The sequence below is a fragment of the Cryptotermes secundus genome, unplaced genomic scaffold (assembly GCF_002891405.2).
Source record: "Cryptotermes secundus unplaced genomic scaffold, Csec_1.0 scaffold615, whole genome shotgun sequence".
Lineage (NCBI taxonomy): Eukaryota > Metazoa > Arthropoda > Insecta > Blattodea > Kalotermitidae > Cryptotermes > Cryptotermes secundus.
In genome coordinates this window covers 103,226-124,023 of record NW_019720173.1, presented here as the reverse complement: position 1 = coordinate 124,023, position 20,798 = coordinate 103,226, and the positions used below count along the sequence as shown (strand labels likewise).

General features: G+C 41.4%; 1 protein-coding gene across 1 annotated transcript in view; it reads right to left on the bottom strand.

Annotated features, from left to right (window-relative positions):
• The window catches only part of LOC111867762, a gene marked incomplete at its 5' end in the record, with an annotated part of 371,575 nt that overhangs the window by 336,331 nt on the left and 14,446 nt on the right, over positions 1-20,798 (bottom strand). The window lies entirely within an intron of this gene.

The following is a 20,798-nucleotide window of genomic DNA, read 5'->3' as shown; positions in this document are numbered from 1 at the left end:
GGTTCAGTGGTTTGTATAAATCCCTGAACAACGGAAATAGTTGCAGAGATTGACACTAGCTCATTCTGACGAGTCCATTGAAGTAAGAACTCTTTACATATGTTACAACTTGGATTTAGTGAATAACACAAACTCATATTTAACATGGAGTTGTCACAGAAGCGAATATAAAGAGTGGGTTTGTTTCTCTAGAATATAAAGCAGTATACTCCGACAGATGTCCGCCGACATTTCAACGGTACGTATTGTCCCCATCTTCAGCACCGAAGAGTAAGCCAAGCAAGAGACCAGCAAGGTCGGATGCCTGTCTCGTTCTGAACTCTTCAGTGGTTACCCTTAAAAGCTGAATATGGAGGCAGGAGGTTCCTCCGAAACATCAGTGAGCTCATACCGGATTGCATGACCTTATGCCCCAGAAGCCAACATTCTTCAATCTTAAAGATGGAGGTAGGAACATCTGTCAACGTTCACCGGAAAACACGGCGCTGAACTTCGGAAGATGTGCATCACAAATCAAACTTAATATCTCAGTACGTATGCGAAAGGAGTAAAATATGCATTGTGAATAATACACAAATTATCACAATGCATGTATAATTGCAAATAAAATTACCGTACATGCAGCACATGGGCCACATAGTCTATGAAGGTTTTTACTTTACATTAACACTGCAATATTTCCTCTAAGAGTGTAATTTGGACCTAAGAAATTATTGTGATTAGCATGTTAGAGACTGGAACGGTTTTTTTTTTTTTTCGAAAACCTGCAGCTGAAACTAATCTGGAATTGACCTCGCAACGTAGTCTATAATGTTAAATTAAGCTGGCCTTTCATTGCACCAAACTTCTAAAGTAGGTCTACATCAAATTACCAAATGTTGCGCTTCGGAGCAACGGTAGGTTTGAAGCGGCTGTTAAAGACATTACCGGTATACTCTCAAGTTCAAGTTCTAACGCAGCTTATTTAAACGGTTCGGACTTCCCCCCCCCCAGGTTAGGCACAAATATGCACCTCGATTTTCGGTTTAAAGATCTGAGTGTTGAGGGTTTCAGAGTAACAGACATATCAGCCCCAGTAGTCCAGTCAGCAAGATCCACGTATCTGTTTACAGGCTTCGTAAGCGGTCTCCGTAGTCTAGGGGTAACGTTCCCACCTCATGACTCAAGGTACGCGGTTTCAAACCCGGCGGAGATCGTGGAATTTTTAAGGGCGGAAAAATTCAGGGAACAAGTTCTCCGGGAGGGACTTTAAACCGTGGGTCCCGTGTCGTAGATTTACGGCACGTAAAAGATCCTCATGTCTCTAGGAGACCTCTGAGCAAAATTAGGCCAAAAGTAGATGGGGAAGTTATCGGGTACCACTCCCAGAAGAGGGTCGACCTCGCTGGCAGAAAGGGGAGATAGCGAGCATCGGTACCGGTAGGGTAGAAATTAAAAGGGGACGTACAATAGACTACTAGTCGCGGTGCATGGGGAAACCCACCCCTTCTAATACTGAATAACTGAACTGAATACAGGCTTCGTAACTGGGGTTCGATTCTCGGAAGAGGCAAGAACTTTCTCTTCACCAGTATGACCAGATCGACCCCAAAGAACAACAGCACTACTCTTGCTGGAATGAAGAGACCTGAATGTTGATCTCGCCACTGCCCTCTCTATAACAGTGATGTCAAGAAGGCGCTGGGTTTGTATTCAAGCCACCTCTATGCCTTAAAACCAATGCAATGCAACCCCCTTAACTAAAAATATACACAATGCTTTGTTTATAGTATACTCGTTGTTCAGTTCTCAGTAAGTATAAGCCCGAAAATTTCCTGTAAAATTCACACATTTCTACTATGTGAAAAAATGTAAGTTTTTTTCCTGTCATTAATTAATTAAGGACTACGTTGTCAAGACTTATGTGGGGATGGTTTATAGCTCCATCATTCTTGACCTCAGCGCTAGATAGAGGTGGGTAGTCAACTTCACACTCCAGCTATATTATTTCCTGGAAAAAAGTCCTCCGGGACTCATTGGATAGGAGGTTGATTGGGGAAAAGAAAAATTTCTTGCCTTTAACGGAAAAAAAAGGTCCTGTCTTCTAGCCCTTAAACCGTCACTATTCCAACTGAGCTATCCCCGTTACCATTCCAAGGCGTTATTTTTTGCTTATTTGTTCATTCATGTATTTGCAATGTATATCATGGAGCTATATACTCGTAAGCTTGTTAATTAACGCAGAATTATATCAAAGCGTACGCATAATTATGAAAGCTAAATGGAAAATAATGAAGGTATAAACTGGGCTAGCTTCTTTAAATATGCAGTTCCTACAGTCGCGTGGAAAGCCTGAACAAAGCCACAGAGAAATATTTGGAGTTCGAGGTATGTGTCCACTTATAATGAACCTGCCCGGTAATGTAAGTTGGACTTGACACTGGCTGTAAGGAAGAGACTACCTAATTCTCGGAGCTCTCGTTCCACTCTCTTGTGCTGCAAGCCGCACGCCAAGAGACTCACTCAACTGGATGGAGCGTTGCCGGTCTGTGGGTTTATCGCGAAATGTCGCTGCAAATTAGCACAAGCAACGGATGGCTAAATTCCGGTTGGTCAGACACATCCGGTGAGAGGATTATGAAACAGGCGAGTGGGGAAAAGCAAACAGACACAATTTTTCGCTATTCTAGTATGTTATGAAGAAGTTCTCCGAAATACCTCGCAGTCCTATGTGTTTTACATCAGCGTACATATCTGGTTCCAAAAATATTGTACAAATATGTTCTGAAAAAGAAGAATGTCGTCTTCTGGAATATGGCACCTCGTAGATCTTGTGTAAACCGACGTTTCGGAGAAACTTATCGCCTCCATCTTCAGGGTAGAAGAATCCGCGATCGAGGAACCAGCGTGACCAAGTGGCTGCAGACACAAGATCCACATGACTCCACTTCCCAGGAGACGGCCTTCTTCATAGTCTCCGCCGTGAAAAACTCAAATCTTACGTATTCTGAAAATTTTCTCCGAAATATAACGCAATCGTATGTAAGTTTTACATTAGTGTATATGTCGGGCTCCATAAATGTTCTTCAAGCATCGTGATTATCAGTTCTCAAGTAGGACTCTGTTCCATGTACTTGGTTAGACGTAGTTAGTTTGTTTGTGTGTTGGTAAAGACTTATAGAACAAACTCAGTTTAAGACTCATTATGTTGAAATCGCACATAGAGTCGTTGGTTTTTCAACATCTATCCAATCGTTTCACGTTCCGCAAAATAGGCGCGCGATGTGTGCCAATAGATCCTCTAGGTAACGTTGGGATGATGGAAATGTTCTCTTTGAAAGCCCCCACTAGTGGCCACTTGGCCTTGTGAGATCTGGAGTGTTCAAAGCATGGAGGAATTGTGCCTGCCTGGAAATGAGAAGCACTACGTCCACGGTTGGCCCAGTTCATGGTCCCCGCTGGCGTCACCTTTTCTTTTCTCAATAATAAAACACTTTTCAGACATATTCATTGCATTTTTGAGGTCAGTTAACTCAACATGGGGCACAGGGAAAGTACAGACAGGTTGGTACTGACTGCCTGTATACCCATTTACAATCTCAACTGACTTCGTCGTTTCAGTTCTCCACACATAGACTCTGGACGAACCCCACAGAAAACACCGCATGAAATAATTCCTCAATTGTTGCGTACGTAACAGTTGCTGCGATTATGTGACTGTTACCGACCGTTGCGTAGCAACCAATGCCTGCTTAATACCGCTATCACTTGTATATAGTACTTACAGTGTCGTAACCTAGCAACAGATGTTTCCTCTTTTTTCCAGAATTCTGGCTTTGAGACCTCGTGTTAAACTATTATTATTTAAACTTAACGGAGACCTATTTAATCTTTGCCGAAGGCCTGTGTTCGTGATCTTCTGTACATAGTGTGTGTTTGTGTGTGTGTTTTGTTCAGCTGCTCCCTGGAACTTCACTTCTTCCTTATCATCCTTAGTTCTTTGTTCTTTCCCATGTCCATGTTTCACTCCTGCACACGACTGCTGGTACTGCTACTCCTTCACACAACTTAATTTGTAATTCCAGTCTTGCCTACCCTTTCAGGGGTCGCCTAATTATTCTGCTCAAGTAATTTTGCTGTGTAATTTTCCAATCGATATCCAATTGGAGTTAAATTAGTATTTGTTTAGCTGCCTATTGCCCCTTTTCACGCTATGCTCGTGTTATCTCGTTTAAAAGCACTGTCCCGTCTGGTATAGATTAATTTGTTATCTGAGAATAGTTGAAACAGAAGTGTGTCAGGCTATCTAGCAAAAGTTAAAGCTTATGAACAGTAGAATTTATACGTTGTCAGGGAAGTAATGTCCGCTGAAAGAAGAATAATGTACATAGAAACCTATACTAAAGGGCTTAAATTCTATAGTCAGAGTTAATTTCATTAAATTTACGTGTAATAAAGAATTTTTCAACACAGGCTCCGGTATAGAAAACCGAGAATAACGGCCTTGGGGATCCGTTGTGCTGACCACGCGACACCCTCTAACGGCAAAAGTTGGCACTAACTTCGCCGACAAGTAGCGGACGCTCGGTCGGTATAGTTCGCTTGAGAACTACAGGCCACGGAATTTAGTTTTTTATTTAGTTCAACACAGGCCTAGTCAAAGAAGTAAAGCGCATCTCTATTTCTTGTATGTATATATATACATATTTTTTAACGTGCGAATTTGTTGTCGACAGATATAAATAACAATCTGGAAAGTACGACAGAGAGACTTCATCCCGCTTAACTCTTAAGCAATAAATCAATCCATTTCTGAAAGAAACGTCTACTCGTGTACATTTAAAAGGTTAAAATAATCTTACGCTAGATAAAATTCTCCTTAAGTCGTTGTTGCACGAATGTGTGCCAGGTGCTACGAGCTGCATCCATAACAATTATTGATGCTTGAGCAGGAAATGAACCTTGTTAAAATTACTTCCCCGTGTCTTGAAATAGAGGAACGTCATGTGAACGGCTAAGTATAACGCTCTGGGTGAGATAAGCATGCTCAATTAATTGTAGCGCCATATTGTGAATTAAGAATGAAAGTACAGTCGAGGGCAATGGCGAAGCAGCAGCATTTTGCACATACCCGTTTCGAATCTCATCGAGGCTACGGTGACGTATATCACGAATAGTCTCACTTTCTTAAAGCAAATGTCTTCCTCAAACAAGCCACAAACTTTCACTTTCAAATCATTATTTACTTTTAATTTGTTATGATTCCCCCATCTCTTCTGAAGCTATATAACAACTGTACTTAAGACAGTGTCGTTAAATAACTGAATACATGCAGTATTTGAGATTCTCACATTGTTGGTTAGGAAAATTTTATCTTCTGGAATACAACGCAGTGCAGTCGCTGAAAGTCGCCTCCTTCTTCAAGGCTTGAGAACAAACCAGGCGAAAAACCGGTAGGAAGTAATTCTCCTTCCTACCTGCTTCATGCTAGCTCCTCGTTTGGCTTGTTCTTCAGCCATGAACATGGTGGCGACATGCTTCTCCGAAAGGTCTGTTGACTTTCGAAGGACTGCACTGTGTTATATCCCAGAGAGCTGAAGTCTCTAACTTCAGGCATAATCATCACGAGACAAATCATGTTTCCCCGGTGTCTAACCACCATGCCATTAAGGTGTATTGATGACTTGGAGACAAGTAAGCAGTTTCACGCTCCGGTTGGGTTGATCCCCTGGGAAGAGACATCGTTACCCTCTCTAGAGGAGGATGAGCGGCCTTAAAGCGGCAGCGAAGAGAAAAGAAATCCTCCCCTCAGAGAACGAATCTTTTCCGTCTTTCTCCTAGCCAGCTCCTAGCGCTAATGTAAGAAAGACTCTTTGCAGATACGTAGAATTTGAACTATTTTCGATCCCTGAATATTTTAATTAAAACTTAAAATCTTTCCCACACCCTCTTATTAATAATTAATTTCCTTATTTCACTTCAACTTCTGCGAAATTTAATAAACAGAGTTATTGATCAAATGCCATAACATTTCAAACAAAAAAGAATTGAATATAATCAGATCGGGAGATTAAACTGAGTAGAAACCCGAAGTTCGGCAAAAGAAACGTTTAGTTAAGGGCACACTGCAAGTGCTACTGAATTAAAAGAAGAGTAAACACTAACATGGCCGGTCACGGCAGCCGAGCGGTCTAAGGCATGTACTGTCTTCGCTCGCTTGGAAACCGGGATCGTGGGTTCGAATCCCACTCAGGGTATGGATGTTTAGTTTGTGTGTGTGCGTTTTTCTGTGTTTGTGTACAGGTAGAGGCCTTGCGACGAGCTGATCACCCGCCAAAGAAGTCCTACCGAATGTGTAAGATCTAGAAAAACCGAAGTGAACGGAGAATTTCATGGAGGTAGGCCTAGGCCCACTGGGGCTGTAGTGCCAAGGAGAAAAATTACAGTAACACGATTATTATGAATTTGAAAGCAGCGTTGGACCAGCAATATGTATCAGTTTCATAATTGGAATTCTCGTCTTTGACTAACACTCAGATTTACGTGAACTTTGCCTTCCTGGAAAACGTGGCATAATCCAAAGACAAGTAAATGGAAGACGGCTTTCACTGACCAGATTTTAAAAGTGACAATTTCTTTCATTGGCACATATCTAAAAATGATAAGCTTAGAAATTTTCATCTTTCTTATCTAAGATCGAAATAAAGTTATAATAATTCTAGCAATACCCTCGTCCGAATGCGCGTGCCTAATGTTATCATTCAGAAGTTGATTCGACCATCGCCCAATAGCCGTAACATTCGCGACCTAAGCATCTGTTAAATTGTTAGTTGAATCAGAGGCGTTCGAACCGAAGTGTCACGTTTTGCTGGGAGCTCCTATACAGGTCCTCAAGTGGTGCCTCCGTCGGTTTTCTTGTAAACTCGTTGCAACGGGCATGGAGCTGACGTTACGCCAAATCTTTATACAGAGAGCGGCTTAAAAAGACATTTAAAATGTGTGACGCAAAGAAAAGTTTTACATCAGATAAGTGTAATTTATTTACTGTAATATTCTATAGTGCACCCCGCTAACAACGCCAGTATGCAGGCTAGATCTTTACCACCACAGAAGAAAACAGAACAATTCAGAGCAGCACAGAAAAACTCGAACTGACATCCATAACCCAAGCGGCAATCGAAGCCGATCACAGTCAAATGTATGATCTGAGGCCGCGCCATAGCTCAAGCGGTTAGTTGCTGGTTTACCACCGCGCTCGCCCGGATTCGATCCCGGGGTCAGGTCAAGTGGGATTACAGAAACATCCTGTAGTTATGACCGTCAGCACAACAGGATGCAATCTATAACATCTGTACAGAAACACAGAAATACGAATGAAAATCTCCAAGACTCCAGTTTCTTCTTTAGACAATACCAAAGGAATTCGCTCAATTGGCGACAATTCGGACTTTTACTCGTGAGATACAACTTTCGACTCTCTGTCATGGAAGATGTTTTGTGGTTTCCTCAGTGCCGCCAGCAGAAAGCAATATAGCACATATTTTTATAATCCATGATCTCTTACTCAAAAATCATTTCATGTTTACCGAACTTGTGCAATGCCGATTATTCGACGATAATCAATTAGTTCATACTTTGTACTCATCCATTTTACAATTTCTTTGCTGTGTAGGAATCTGCAGATCAAACAGCCAACATACGAAACTTTGGGTATGCTTCGGGTGCGGAAATGGAATTTTGTGATCGGTACAGGCAATTCTCACATTCCGTAACGGTTAGAAAGACACTGCAGGGCACAGGTTGAAAAACTGAATCTAGGCTACATATGCAATATACAGGTAGGGCTACATATCATTTCCTTCAAATTTGATAATAATGAGAAGTCACCTCTAATAGACCATGCGAGCGAAGGTTCAAGCAGGACTAATTACTAATTCACAAGGGGTTGAAACTGTGGTTCCAGTATTGAACTTCACGGTTAAATATGATGCATCACAGCTTGGTTACATTTCCTATCATGTTTCGAAGCTACACACATTTCAACAAAATATATAACATTTACATGCTATTTTACACGATAACCCGACCGAAAGAGCAGAAGTAAACAAAGGCCAGTTTTCAGCGTTGATAACGGAATTTATAGCCTGTTCTATCAACTCTGCCCCTGTCCCATGCGCTTGGCTCTTTGTTCTCAGTTTCACAGTAAGTTTGCAAGATCATTGTGTGGTAGACAGGATGATGTCAGTTGGCCAGAGAACGTGCCACGGGTCTCTCACTCACGCGGACATGCAGTAGTGACCAGCACAGTGTAACGTGATAAAACAGAAACAGAAATATCAGGCATTATCACAAGTAGCTCATGGTAAGCAAACCTGTCTAGAAGGACCAACCAGTAGAATAAACCAATTACACGAGAGAGTCAGTTTTTTATTTGCATATCTACCTGACTGACCATACTTTAATTACATATTCTCCTTAGTGGGTTTCCTTTCGTTTTGTTGTTAGCATAACTAGCTGTACTGTACAACATTTAACACAACAACGTTATCTGAAACATAAATTTCCGATGACACTGTACAGTATACATTACACCTTGAAGAAATTAAAAGACAATCCAATATACATTACTTTCCGAGATTCATTTTTCATGTTGTCAAATAGGGCAAGGTAAACAAAAAGGCGCCGGTCACGGTAGCCGGACAGTCTAAGGCATATACTGTCTTCGCTCGCTTGGAAACCGGGATCGTGGGTTCGAATCCCACTCAGGGCATGGATGTTTAGTTTGTGTGTGTGCGTTTTTCTGTGTTTGTGTACAGATAGAGGCCTTGCGACGAGCTGATCAGCCGCCGAAGGAGTCCTACCGAATGTGTAAGATCTAGAAAAACCGAAGTGAACGGAGAAGTTCGTGGAGGTAAGCCTACGCCTACTGGGGTTGTAGTGCCAAGGGGGAAAAAACAAAAAGGCGCTGATCACAGTAGCCGCGCTGTCTAAGGCATGAACTGTCTTAACCTCCTCGAATACTGGGTTCGTTGGTTCGAATCTCACTCGAAGTTTGGATCTGTGTTCATTTATTCTGTGTTTGTGTTGTTCTGTGTGCAGGTAGTAGCCTTGCGACGGTCTGATCTCCGTCCAAGGAGTCCTGCCGGCTGTGTATAGAATTTAGAAACTGAAAAAGCTGCCAAAGTCCATAGGGTTGTGGAACCAGAGAGAGAGAGACAAAGGAATAAGCTGTCCCTATGCTCAACTAATTAAGCACTACGCTCCGAAGACGTATGGGGGATGGATGAAAATTCCACTTAGTCTTGATCTCGGCATTTACTGGAAGTAAATATTCAGCTTCATATTCTGGCCGCTTTATCCCCGTGGAAAGAGCCCCCGGCAGCCTATGCATAGGAGGCTGGTTGGGCCCCAGAAGAAAAATCTTTTGCCACTAACGGGACTAGAACTCTGATCCCTCTGCCGTCCAGCCCGTAGCCAGTCGCCATACAGATTGCACTATTCCCTCAAGTAGAGTACTGTAGAAATATGAAAAATATTTGGAAAAAGGAAGTATGCTGCAGCAGGACTTCTCACTCGGCTTTATGTGCAACATACGATCCTGCAGTTTGGCACACATATCGCGGACCATTCTGTATGACGCATGATCCTATATAGGGACCGGACATTTGTTATGTTCGTTGTAATAAAGTAAAAGCGAATTTTATCAGTTCTGGCACTCAAACTGATTTTTTTCTTAGAAATACATCTCTGGGAACATGACTCAGAGCTGGGATTTGGAGTATAACATCTGATAGTTGAGGAAGTTTGGAACAAGTTTGTCTATCTAGGGATCAAAGGATCGAAATGGCCGGGAGATACGACGTGGAAGTCCCACACTTTGAAAAGTACTCGCACAAATTTTTCTTTTAAAATTAGGTTTCCTTTCCTGCTGGCATTAACCCCGAAGTTCATAAGTTTTGTCACCTAATGCTTTCTCGAAGAGCCAGTAATGAGGTGACAAGCAGCGGCTGGTAGAACTGAAATGTCAAGAGATTCTTCTCAGCACTACTAAATCTGTATTAGCCTTTTTCATTATTTGTCTTTTACTTGCTTAATTACTTAATCCATTCCTCTCATACCTTAGGGTGTCGAGGAATTTCTTTATTATTTTGATCATTTTTCAGGCAGTATGACTCCTTGAACGAGTGATCAGCCCGTCGCAAGGCCTTTACCTAAACACAGGACAACACAGACACAGAATAAACACACACACATACCAAACATCCATGCTTTGTGTGGGTTTCAAACACACGATCCCGGCTTCCGAGCGAGCGAAGACAGTACATGCCTCAGACCCTCCCGGTTACCGTGACCGGCCATCGTCTTACTCATCAAATGCAAATAAACTCTTTTTCAGTTTTCCTATAAATAAAACCGCAAGAAGTCCATTACGCAGTAACGGCCAATATACTAACCCCAAACAAATTGGAAGCTAACTGAGCTCAGAGTCAGCATCGAGCGGTGGTTATGAAGAGCTCTATCATCTGCGCTATAACGCCGTGTATTCCATTGAGAGTCATCAGACGTTTCGGAAGAACAATCATCTCAATCTTTAGTGTCGAATAAACCGGGAAATATACTAGCGTGAAAGCAAGTGGCAAGCCGAGTGATTACCACCTGCTTTCACCTTCGGCTTATTAGACTCTGAAGGTGGAGGCAACATGTTCCTCCGAAACTTCGGTTGACTTTTAAAAGACTGCATGTTGTTATACCCCAGAAGACAGTACTCTTCAAAGAACTTATTCCTTCCGAAAATCGACCTCACTTTGTCCAGTCGCTAGTCACTTCACTTGCCCAAGTTATCCTGGTACATGACTTATTTCTCTCTTTCTCTCTCTATCTCACTTACTCTGTATATATGTGTGTGTGTGTGTGTGTGTGTGTGTGTATGTGCGCGCCCTCATATATATTGTGACGTGACGGCTGAAAGCCGGAATAGTGGAGCTAGAGCCAGACGTCAGTTGTTGAGCAACGGATCAGAAATCACGTTCCCGGTACAACGTATAGCAGCGAACGAGCCGTTACCAGGCAACAAGAACTAAACACAAGACTCCCGTGGCAACCAACAGGACAACAGAGGAACTGCGCACCGCATGGAAGTTTAAAGGTCAGTGGATTCTTGAAGTCAGAGAGGGAGAGAGATCAGAGTGAGAGAGTAGAGACCAGTACGGGATTCAGAGAGCAGTTGGATATCCTTCATAGAGCATTCGTCGTACAGACCTCGTTCAGAAGGAGTTTAATGTGTGAGCTGTTACGATAAACTGCAACTATAACGATAAACTGCAACTATAACGAAGTGCCAATAAACTCAATCGTCACATGTAGAACCCACTGTTATCAGTCACTCCTACACATTATACGTGATAATATCCAACGTATGGGTCCGTCTATCTATATCCACCTATACATCCATATATAACGTATCTCTCCACAATCTGACCACATAATCTATTTACCCATTCACACGTCGAAATATCAAACTCTCCATCGAAACAGGTAAACCCACCTACTGAAGTCAGTGTGCATAGAAGCAGCTTGCGCAATGTAGCCTGATCTCTGTCTGGATTCGAACACAGTTTGTTCAGTTAGTTTAGCCACTTCACAGACTCAGATATCCATGCACATGCGCTCTGTGCATACTTTTACATTCATCTGTACGCCCCCCTTGATTATCAGTCTTCACATATTATCTATAGGAGTTGGACAAACAATGGAGACAATACAGATACTGTACGCATTTCTTTATTAATATTATGTTGGACCACTTTTGCCTTCAATACAGCCGCAGCCCTTCTTGGAATGGACTTGTATAAGTTTGGAACAGTCTCTAGAGGCATTTTTACCATTCTTCGTCATATCAGCGGCCATGCATCCAGCCTTCCAACTACCTGTGTTTTGCCGATTCATGTGCAAATTATATATATATATATATATATATATATTTGAACATGAAAATCAGGGAAGAACTAATCACCTACTTTCCTTTGACAGGGCAAAAAACCGCATGTAAAACGAGAAGTTTGTGGGGGGGGGATTACATAAACACACAACAGCACGGTAATTTCATAAGCATGATAAAAATATTAAAGGGGATATATGGACAGACGGACAGACCTAGACGGATACAGAGACAGGCAGCAAGGCGATCTCGCAAGCCTCCTTTCATATTTTTAAATACAGTAGGCTAATAGAGTGCTGTTAATTTTGAACTAAGTCTTCTAAGACATCTTGTCTCTGTCAGCAGAAAGAGCGGTCAGCTACCCATACATAACATTTGCGTAAAATTCTTTGTTTCGGGCAATAACGTCAGAATAGGAGTTCTTATTGAAATGATTTACAATATGCATTATTTTATTTAGAAATTATGGGAAGTACATCATTATGTTCAAGTTATATGATAGATTCTCCAGTACAGAGCAGGTCTGAAAATATATTTTTTGCTGAAGAAGTTAGAAGAAATCACTTTCAAAGTTTATGTTATTACTCTCTTGCAAACTTCTTTCATATTGTCAGTTAACGGTACGAGAGAAAGACTGATGAAGAGTAAAATGGCTTTTCGGGCGGGATTAAAGGGAAAGAAAGAGAGTACAAGATTTTCCTCTAAAAGTCAGAGGTTGAAGAACCATCGCAGAATTTCATTACTGTCTTGCGAGAATTCTGAGTTAGTATATTTCGGAACCTGCAACTAAATCCTTGCTATGTACAAGTGTATCAAGTTCCCAGAGAAACTGATATGATTTTTCCTTACGAAACGGGTTAGTTTCTTCCTTTCTCTAGAGAAGTGGCCGAGCTGTAACAGTCCAATGTACGTAGGTAAGTCAATAAGGAAGTTACAAATGGATATAGAACTTAAGCAAATAAGAGTACTGATTTGAAAAATGCTTTTATTTCTCAACATAATCTCCCTGTACATTGAGGCACTTGTCCCATCATTTCACAAGCCCCTGAAAACCAGCAGCATAAAATTCTTTGAGCTGCTGTCGGAACCAGGCGGTGACTTCCCTTTCTACAGCTTCATCATCGGGAAAATGTTCGCCGAAAGATGGTGTTTGAGAGGGCCGACAGCAGCCCAAAGAATATTATGCTGCTGGTTTTCTGGGACTTGTGAAATGATGGGACAAGTGCCTCAATGTACAGGGAGATTATGTTGAGAAATAAAAGCATTTTTCAAATCAGTACTCTTATTACTTTAAGTTCTATATCCATTTATAACTTGCTGACTTACCCTCGTATTTCATTTCATCACCGAGACACACATCGACGACAGAGACCAGTACCAAAATGAATTCATTCTACCAAAGATGGAGGCAGTCTCGTGGGAACCGGATATGCTTACTACGAGCTCAGTCAGGTATTATCCTTAGTTCCTACAGATTACTGCTTGTGTGCACCATACAATAGGCCATGCTTACTTCCTTCTAAATGTGTCTCATTCGTCAATCATTCCAACATTTGATGCTATAATATACAGTAGGGCCCAGAGCGTCGCAAGTAAGCAACAAACCATCACCGCTTGTCCCACCTGAGTCTGCAAAACCTGTGCAGTTGAGATATCATCGTTAGCTACACCATGAAGATGAAACTTTTCATTTCAGAACTCACATGTGACTCAGTCAGATATGGAACTCTCCCACTTCTTATTCGGGTGAGACAACTCAATATTCTGTCAGCTGTTAGGCTATCCTAAGTGAAAATGTTCATGATTTTCCTCTGCATGATAGAAAATATTTCACGTAGGTGTTATAACCAACCACGGCCACTTATTTCCGCATCTCTTCCACCTCTTCTTTCGCTATCATTCTCTCGTTTCCCTCTATATACCTAGCGAAATGCATGTAAAGTGTGTGTCATTATCCATTCAGAGAGCTCAGTGGGCTTAGTTGTGCTGCCCGCCTTAACATACTAATATTTTACATTCTGCCCATAGAGCATGCTTATTTTGTATGATTCTCACAATACAGAGCATTGATCAGTTGACCCTTGTACTGGAAATGTAATGTGTTTCCTATGAGGTACGAATCGAAATTTTATGTATTGTTTATAATAAACTTGGTTATTAAAGTGTTTAAAAAGTATAAAACAATCTAAAATACACATCTAAAATGAAGAAGTTCTGGGAATAAATAGTAGCGAACTTCTTTTGATACGATACGGACTGCTTAGTAAATGGCGCGTCCAACAATTCTTCTTTGTTTCGTGTATTTGTTGCAGCGGTAACAACTTTCCGAGCCGTTGCGTGGCAAGAACAAGAGGATACACAGAGAGACGCAAAGATTTATGGGATGGAATCTTGCAGTAAAAAACTGAGATGGACTCAGTTACCATGACATACATGCGAAGCTCCATTAAGATTGGTTCAGGCATTTAAAAAATGAAAAAGGGAATAAGAGGGACACACACAGAAAGGTGACTGCATTAGCCTACATTTTGAAAAGAGGGACAGTAGGGTAAAGGGTCGCATGTGGTATGATCACAGGCGGAACTATTTTGATGTGTTCTCGGGAAGAACACGGGCTTAGCTCTCAGTCAGGAGGACGCTATTGTACTTGAGGTTTCTCGTGTTCTTCCTCAGCCTCTCTCCGATTATACACGTATATATATTGGAATATTCCGTGACTACTTCCTTCCACATTCCCCCACATCGTCTTTCACAGTCATTCTCAAATTTATAGCTGTAAAGTAAAGCAGGGTGCACGAGGTAGTGTAGTTGATAGAGACACCACGCTACAAGCCGGAAGGTGTCGGGTTCAATTTCCGACGATATTATTAGATTTTTCAATTAACCTAATCCTTCCAGCCGCACTATGGCTCTGGGGTCGACTTAGCATCTAACAGATTGGAGTACTAGGAATTTTCCTGAGCGGTAAAGGACGGCAGGCGTAAGGCTGACAACCTCGCCGCTATCTGTGAGCCAACTGTCTAGAAAATGTTGGAGCCTCAAAGTCTCACAAATCTAAGGCCCTCCACGGCCTTTTACAGGGATAGATTTACTTATATTTTTTAAAGCAAAACAGTTAAATGAATGTTGTTGAGTAAACTGCAATCAGCAATATTTCTTCCAGCCTCTACAGGGCTCAAACCTCTTACTCAGTTCCATAATCATTTTTACAGACGTTAGGACTCCTAGGGCGAGTGATCAGCCCATCAAAAGGCCGCTACCTAAACACAGGAAAACACAAACACAGAATAAACGCATACACACACCAAACATCCATGCCTTGAGTGGGATTCGAACCTCCAAGCGTCCGAGAGAGCGAAGACAGTTCATGCTTTAGACCGCGCCCCCACTGTGACCGGATTGTTGAATGAACTAAGAAACGGAACTATAAAGGGAATATACCTCTCAGTAATTTGAATTTAGTGTAAGCCCTGGGGCTTACACTAGAAACTAATGGGCAATAATTGATAACGTACCAAAAATCTCATTAACTCCAGCATCCACAACATGAAGCATTTGGGCTCCGTAGGTAAGCTGTCAACACTGCTCCTTGATCTCTCACGCTGCAAAGGTTTTGTATCGCTTTGGAAATCGTCCAGAAGATGGATCACCTCGCCTGTCTGTCCCGCGCTTACGCTCCACTGCCAGTATACAGAGCGGAAGGCGTTGACAGCACTAAATGTCTTCACGAATGTAAAAGAAGTCTTAGTCTTCAAGAAAACCTAGCACGTACCGAAGCAAGTTCGTCAAATTATAAGCAATGAGGACAAGGATAAGTAAACTGAACAGATTGGTCCGAATATGGGTCTTCTCGATCCAGGTCCATGAAGGTCTTTTCGACCAGAAGAGATAAATATTGAGGTAGTTCCTAAAAAGTTTCATCAATGGTTGTGCAGAATCTCAATATTGAATCAAATTCTGAAACATTTCTTTCAATTTCATGATCCCTCTACTAAATTCCACAATAAGATTTGAAATATTAACTTCACATATACATCCTAGTCCCTCTTGTAGTATCTGTCCATTAAAATAAACTTTTTTAATAACTGCTTTGTTCCCCACGTACCTAGTTCATGCCCCACATTCTCAGCCTCCAAAATACTATTTGGACAGGAAAAAGGTCCAGGAATCTCAGGTCCTGATAACAGAACATTAAAATCCGACAGATCACAATAAGTAATTGTATAGCATGACTGTGTGTGCGCTGCTACCTGGCGTACAGCTCGTACAATGTCTCCAATATGGTGTTGTATGTGTCGATAAGTGTCAATCGTATGTAGATTATCTACTAACTATATAAACGTGATATTTTCTAAGATATTTAAATATTTGTCTTCCCTTCCTCTTTTAGACTTCATTATGGTTCCGTATATACCTACTGTGGTTTGATTATCCAGAATTGCTTTCCTTGTTTCTGATGACATTAATGTGTTCTTCATATCCGATTTAAGTGTTCTTCCTGTTTTCCGATGTATTTTAGTGGACGATCTAGACATTTAATTTGGTAAATGCCACTTCTGTTATACTTATTTGTTTGTGCGTGGGGCTTTAATATAGTTTTTGTTATGTTCTGTGTGCGGAAGGTTATTTTCATTCGTGTCTTGGATGAGAGTAGTAATTTTTCTTACTCCTTTGCCGCTTTATGTAAAGGTGACACATTTTGTTTTTTGGTGCTGAGGGTCAGTGTGTATATTTTGTTTTTGTGGGGGATTGGATTTTCTGATTAGATCTGTGTTATACTCGTTATAATGTAGTTTGTTTGAGAGTGTTCATTTCGGTACCCTTTGCTCTTTAGTTATTGAATAGTGTGTAATAGGTTTAGTGAGTAGCTGATACCTGGTAGTTTGTGTTCATATGGAAGGCAAGAACTATTAAGTATTATGAGTTTGTGTGGGTTTCCTATATTCTGAAAATAGCACATTTCTGTTTTTGCTTATAGCTTAATCGCAAATAGGTAACAATGACACAAGTATGGAAATTTTATTCTAATCTAATGTATCTTCAGGAATCAATGATGGAATACTTCTTGCTGTGCAAGACTGATCTTAGTTTCCACGCAACGTCAATCACTACTCGACACAAATGATTTTCCAGATATTACCTCGCAGCGAGTAGCTGAGGGGTGGATATGGCGCAACAGGTTAAAGTCTTCCAAATACCTATAATTGAGTTCTTTAAACTCAAGAAGAAACAGTTCTTTATATCCACTTCAAAAATCCATTATATCAAACATATTAATTTAAAGTGCATAGCATTTTGAATAAACGATCCTTGATCATTTAAGTTCCCTGTTTCAAATGCAGTTTCATTACGGTGTAGAAACGGAAGGTCGACTTTAATTAACGATCAGTGGATAAAAGAATCATATTTGGAAATCGCTGCCTAGCATGGTTTTATCCTGATATACGAGTAGGGGGGGCTTCATCTTAGTCACAGCTGATCATATCTCGGGCGAAATTCGAACAGGATACCCCTAGAATACAAGTCCAGCGAAATGGGAGATCCACAGTCAGTTTAACTAAGTAGGGTCCTCAGTGAATACAGAAATACGCAGTTGCTAATATGGAATATCTCCATAGCTTTAGTATTTCATGTGGATATTCAATATTATAACTGCTAAAATGGTATACAATTTTTGTACGCCTATGCAAATGCAGAATTGTTGTTACTAAACTCTTATCCATCCGGTCACCGTAGACGAGCGGTCTAAGGCATGTACTGTCTTCGCTCGCTTGGAAACCAGGATCGTGTGTTCAAACCCCAATCAGGGCATGGATGTTTAGATTTTCTGTGTTTGTATACAGGTAGAGGCCTTGCGACGAGCTGATCACTCGCCCAAGGAGTCCTACCGAATGTGTTAGATCTAGAAAAACCGAAGTGAACGGAGAAGTTCATGGAGGTAGGCCTAGGCCCACTGGGGCTGTAGTGCCAAGGAAAAAAACTCTTATCCAATTCTTGTACACTTGTGGATAAGTCGGTGCTTGCTCAAGTGGTACACCATTCATTAACCATGAATATTCAAAATCGTAACTGCTAAAATGGCATACAATTTTCGTACTAACCATGAATATAGGTCTACACAGGACAGTCCACACCCCTAGCCCCCCTCCCACACTATTTGCAAACCGCGATCAAGAGACGTAAACTACTCCAAACTAGTTTGTTAATAATGCGTGCATTGACGTGAGAGATGCTTCCCACTTCTTCGTTTCTTTCACGAATCAGACATCGGCGGAAAGTGATATTGCGACTCTCTACGAGTTCAACTTCCGGCTGGGGAAAAATATTTGTTCTACTCCACAGCGTCCATACTGGTTCTAACGCCCAACCACCTTCAAATGCAACGGTTAGTGGGGCCCTTTCCTCGGGGGTAAATTGACAGGTGTGAGACCATGAGCACTCACCTGCGTCTACTGCCTAGAACAAGAATGATGGAGCTACATCTCCACTCCCCCATAGGTCTCTCCCTGATGTAGTGCTTCATTAATTACACTCAGGGCAGATCTACTTTTACTGGCCATTCATTTGCCCCTGACAACTTGCTGGTAATCAGATGTGGTTGTAACAAGAAGAGCAACGAATCTTTCACAAGTATAACACAGAGATTTGAACTTAGATCTTCCGAATATGAGTTCTGCGTGCTAGACTGTGATGAGTGGCACAGAAGTTTTTGAAAGAAAGAAGAAAAATCTAGCAAAATGTGATATGAATACAATACATGAACATCAACTGGATGGACTTCATGAAGAAGTTGTACCTACAAACGTATCGATTGATTCAATAGTGACATTGTACTGTATGACATTATGCAGCTATGACATAAATACTCCCTTGCAGTGTTTGTTATGTAGAATAACCAAGCTGTCGTCGTTAATGTTTACTCTTCTGTGAACACATATTGGATCAGAGAGGACTGCATAATACACAGTAACAGGAATGATAGAAACATCTCTGGCACGGGGGAGGCTGTATCTGTAAACTGAAAGGTGTAGGTGTGCGGTGTCAGTGATTTCTGCCTTCTGTGTGAAGAGCCAGAAAGTGCTAAACATATGACTATAGTATTACTGAATATGCACGCGAAGAAATTGCTGAGTATCATAAAGAAATTAAAACTTATTAACTCTAAGACCCACCAAACTTACTAAAGCATGGACACCGTGGGCTCCGTCATCGAGGATAAAGCTACCGGAGTTGGAAGCTGATGAACCTCCATCTAGTTTAGAGATTAAGAACGTTCTGAAATTACTCTACTATCCCGTAAGAATTTACAACTGTTATTCCTCACATTTGGTAGCTAATTTCATACAGAGATACTGGGTTTTAGGACTTTGTCCATCGTCCGGATTCTAAGTAACTAAGAAAAAACACAACGTTCCCGAGACTGGATCTGTTTCCGTCCTCAGGTGAGGGAAGACATCTACTCTTTTGGGTTCCTTAGAAAGAGCTAGCCTCAATCACTGGACAGCTGATGTCACAAAACACTAGGGCTATAAACACCTGAGACAATGGTCCCACACATGTGCGTGCTTGGAACAATTTTTAGTCTATATTTTTCTTTTTAACTCTCATGGACTTAGCCCGGTCTCAGGTGTTTATAGCCTTAGTGTTTTGTAACATCGATTGTCCAGTGATTGAGGCTAGCTCTTTCTAAGGGACCCAACAGAGTAGGTGTCTTTCCTCACCTGAGAACGGAAACAGATACAGTTTCCGAAACGTTGTGTTTTTTACTTAGTTATTTAGAATCCGGACGATAGACAAAGTCCGAAAACCCAGTATCTCTGTGTGTTATACAGCATCGTCAGAACCCTATAGTATCTACCAGTTTCACACTAGTTCTTACTATGTTACGTCGTGCTTATGATGAGGACAAATATGCCAGCGCCTCTCACTTATTTTTCTCTTCTCTAGTTTAGTTCCTTTTTCGTATGCTACTGCTTTACTTGGGCTGGGTGGGAATTCTCAGGGGACATGTGTAAAGATAGACGCTTGGATTCAATAATCAGTTGCTACTGAGTCTTTTCGTGTAGCAGTCCCGATTTATATTTATCAGACTCAACCCATTGGATGTGAAGGCCATCAGATGATATGTTGTAACGTGTTTGATCAATAGGTTGCCAGGCAAGAGCTCTGTAAAGAAGGTACAACATGCAATAATAGAGGAAGTTGTGTTTTCTGTAGATCCGACCGACGTGCCAATAGACTGGCTGGATAGCGATCACGTGATATATTTTTACTGTAGGCCCATATCCGTTCCACGGCTATTGAAGTAAGAGTAACAGAATTCGTTCAGGGTAGTTACGACTTGTGAGCTACGAAGGCAGTTACGAGTCCAGACGAATTTTTAGTTCCGAGGTTCCAGAGTGATTGAAGAAGAAATAACATGAAGACTTCATGGTGATTTGAAGTGCTAGTATCTGTGTTCAGGTATGTTGCTAGGAGACGAATAGTGGTAACTGAGAACCCTAGTGCGCGTGCAGCAGTGAACTGTAAAATATGTTAAATCAGCGATAGCTCTCTATTAATTGTCATTAAGGGAGAGGGTGTAACCGAAATGCTAATAAATACTATAATCATCCGAACTAGAACCAGTTATTATCGTCGCTCCTAACTCCTACACGTGACAATATTCAAATTACGCAGTTGGGTGCTGTTTAAAAAGATCAAGATTAACAGGGCTTTGCTCGTCAGTGATGTATTGTGGACTGGGTAATTTAAACATGTCGACTAGGTCAGAGTGTGAAGTTGAGGAAACGAGTAATGACAAGGGACAATAAAAAGATCCAAGAGGCCGTGCCCATAACGTTCTATTCAACCAATGCCCGAATTTGAGCTTCAAGCGCCC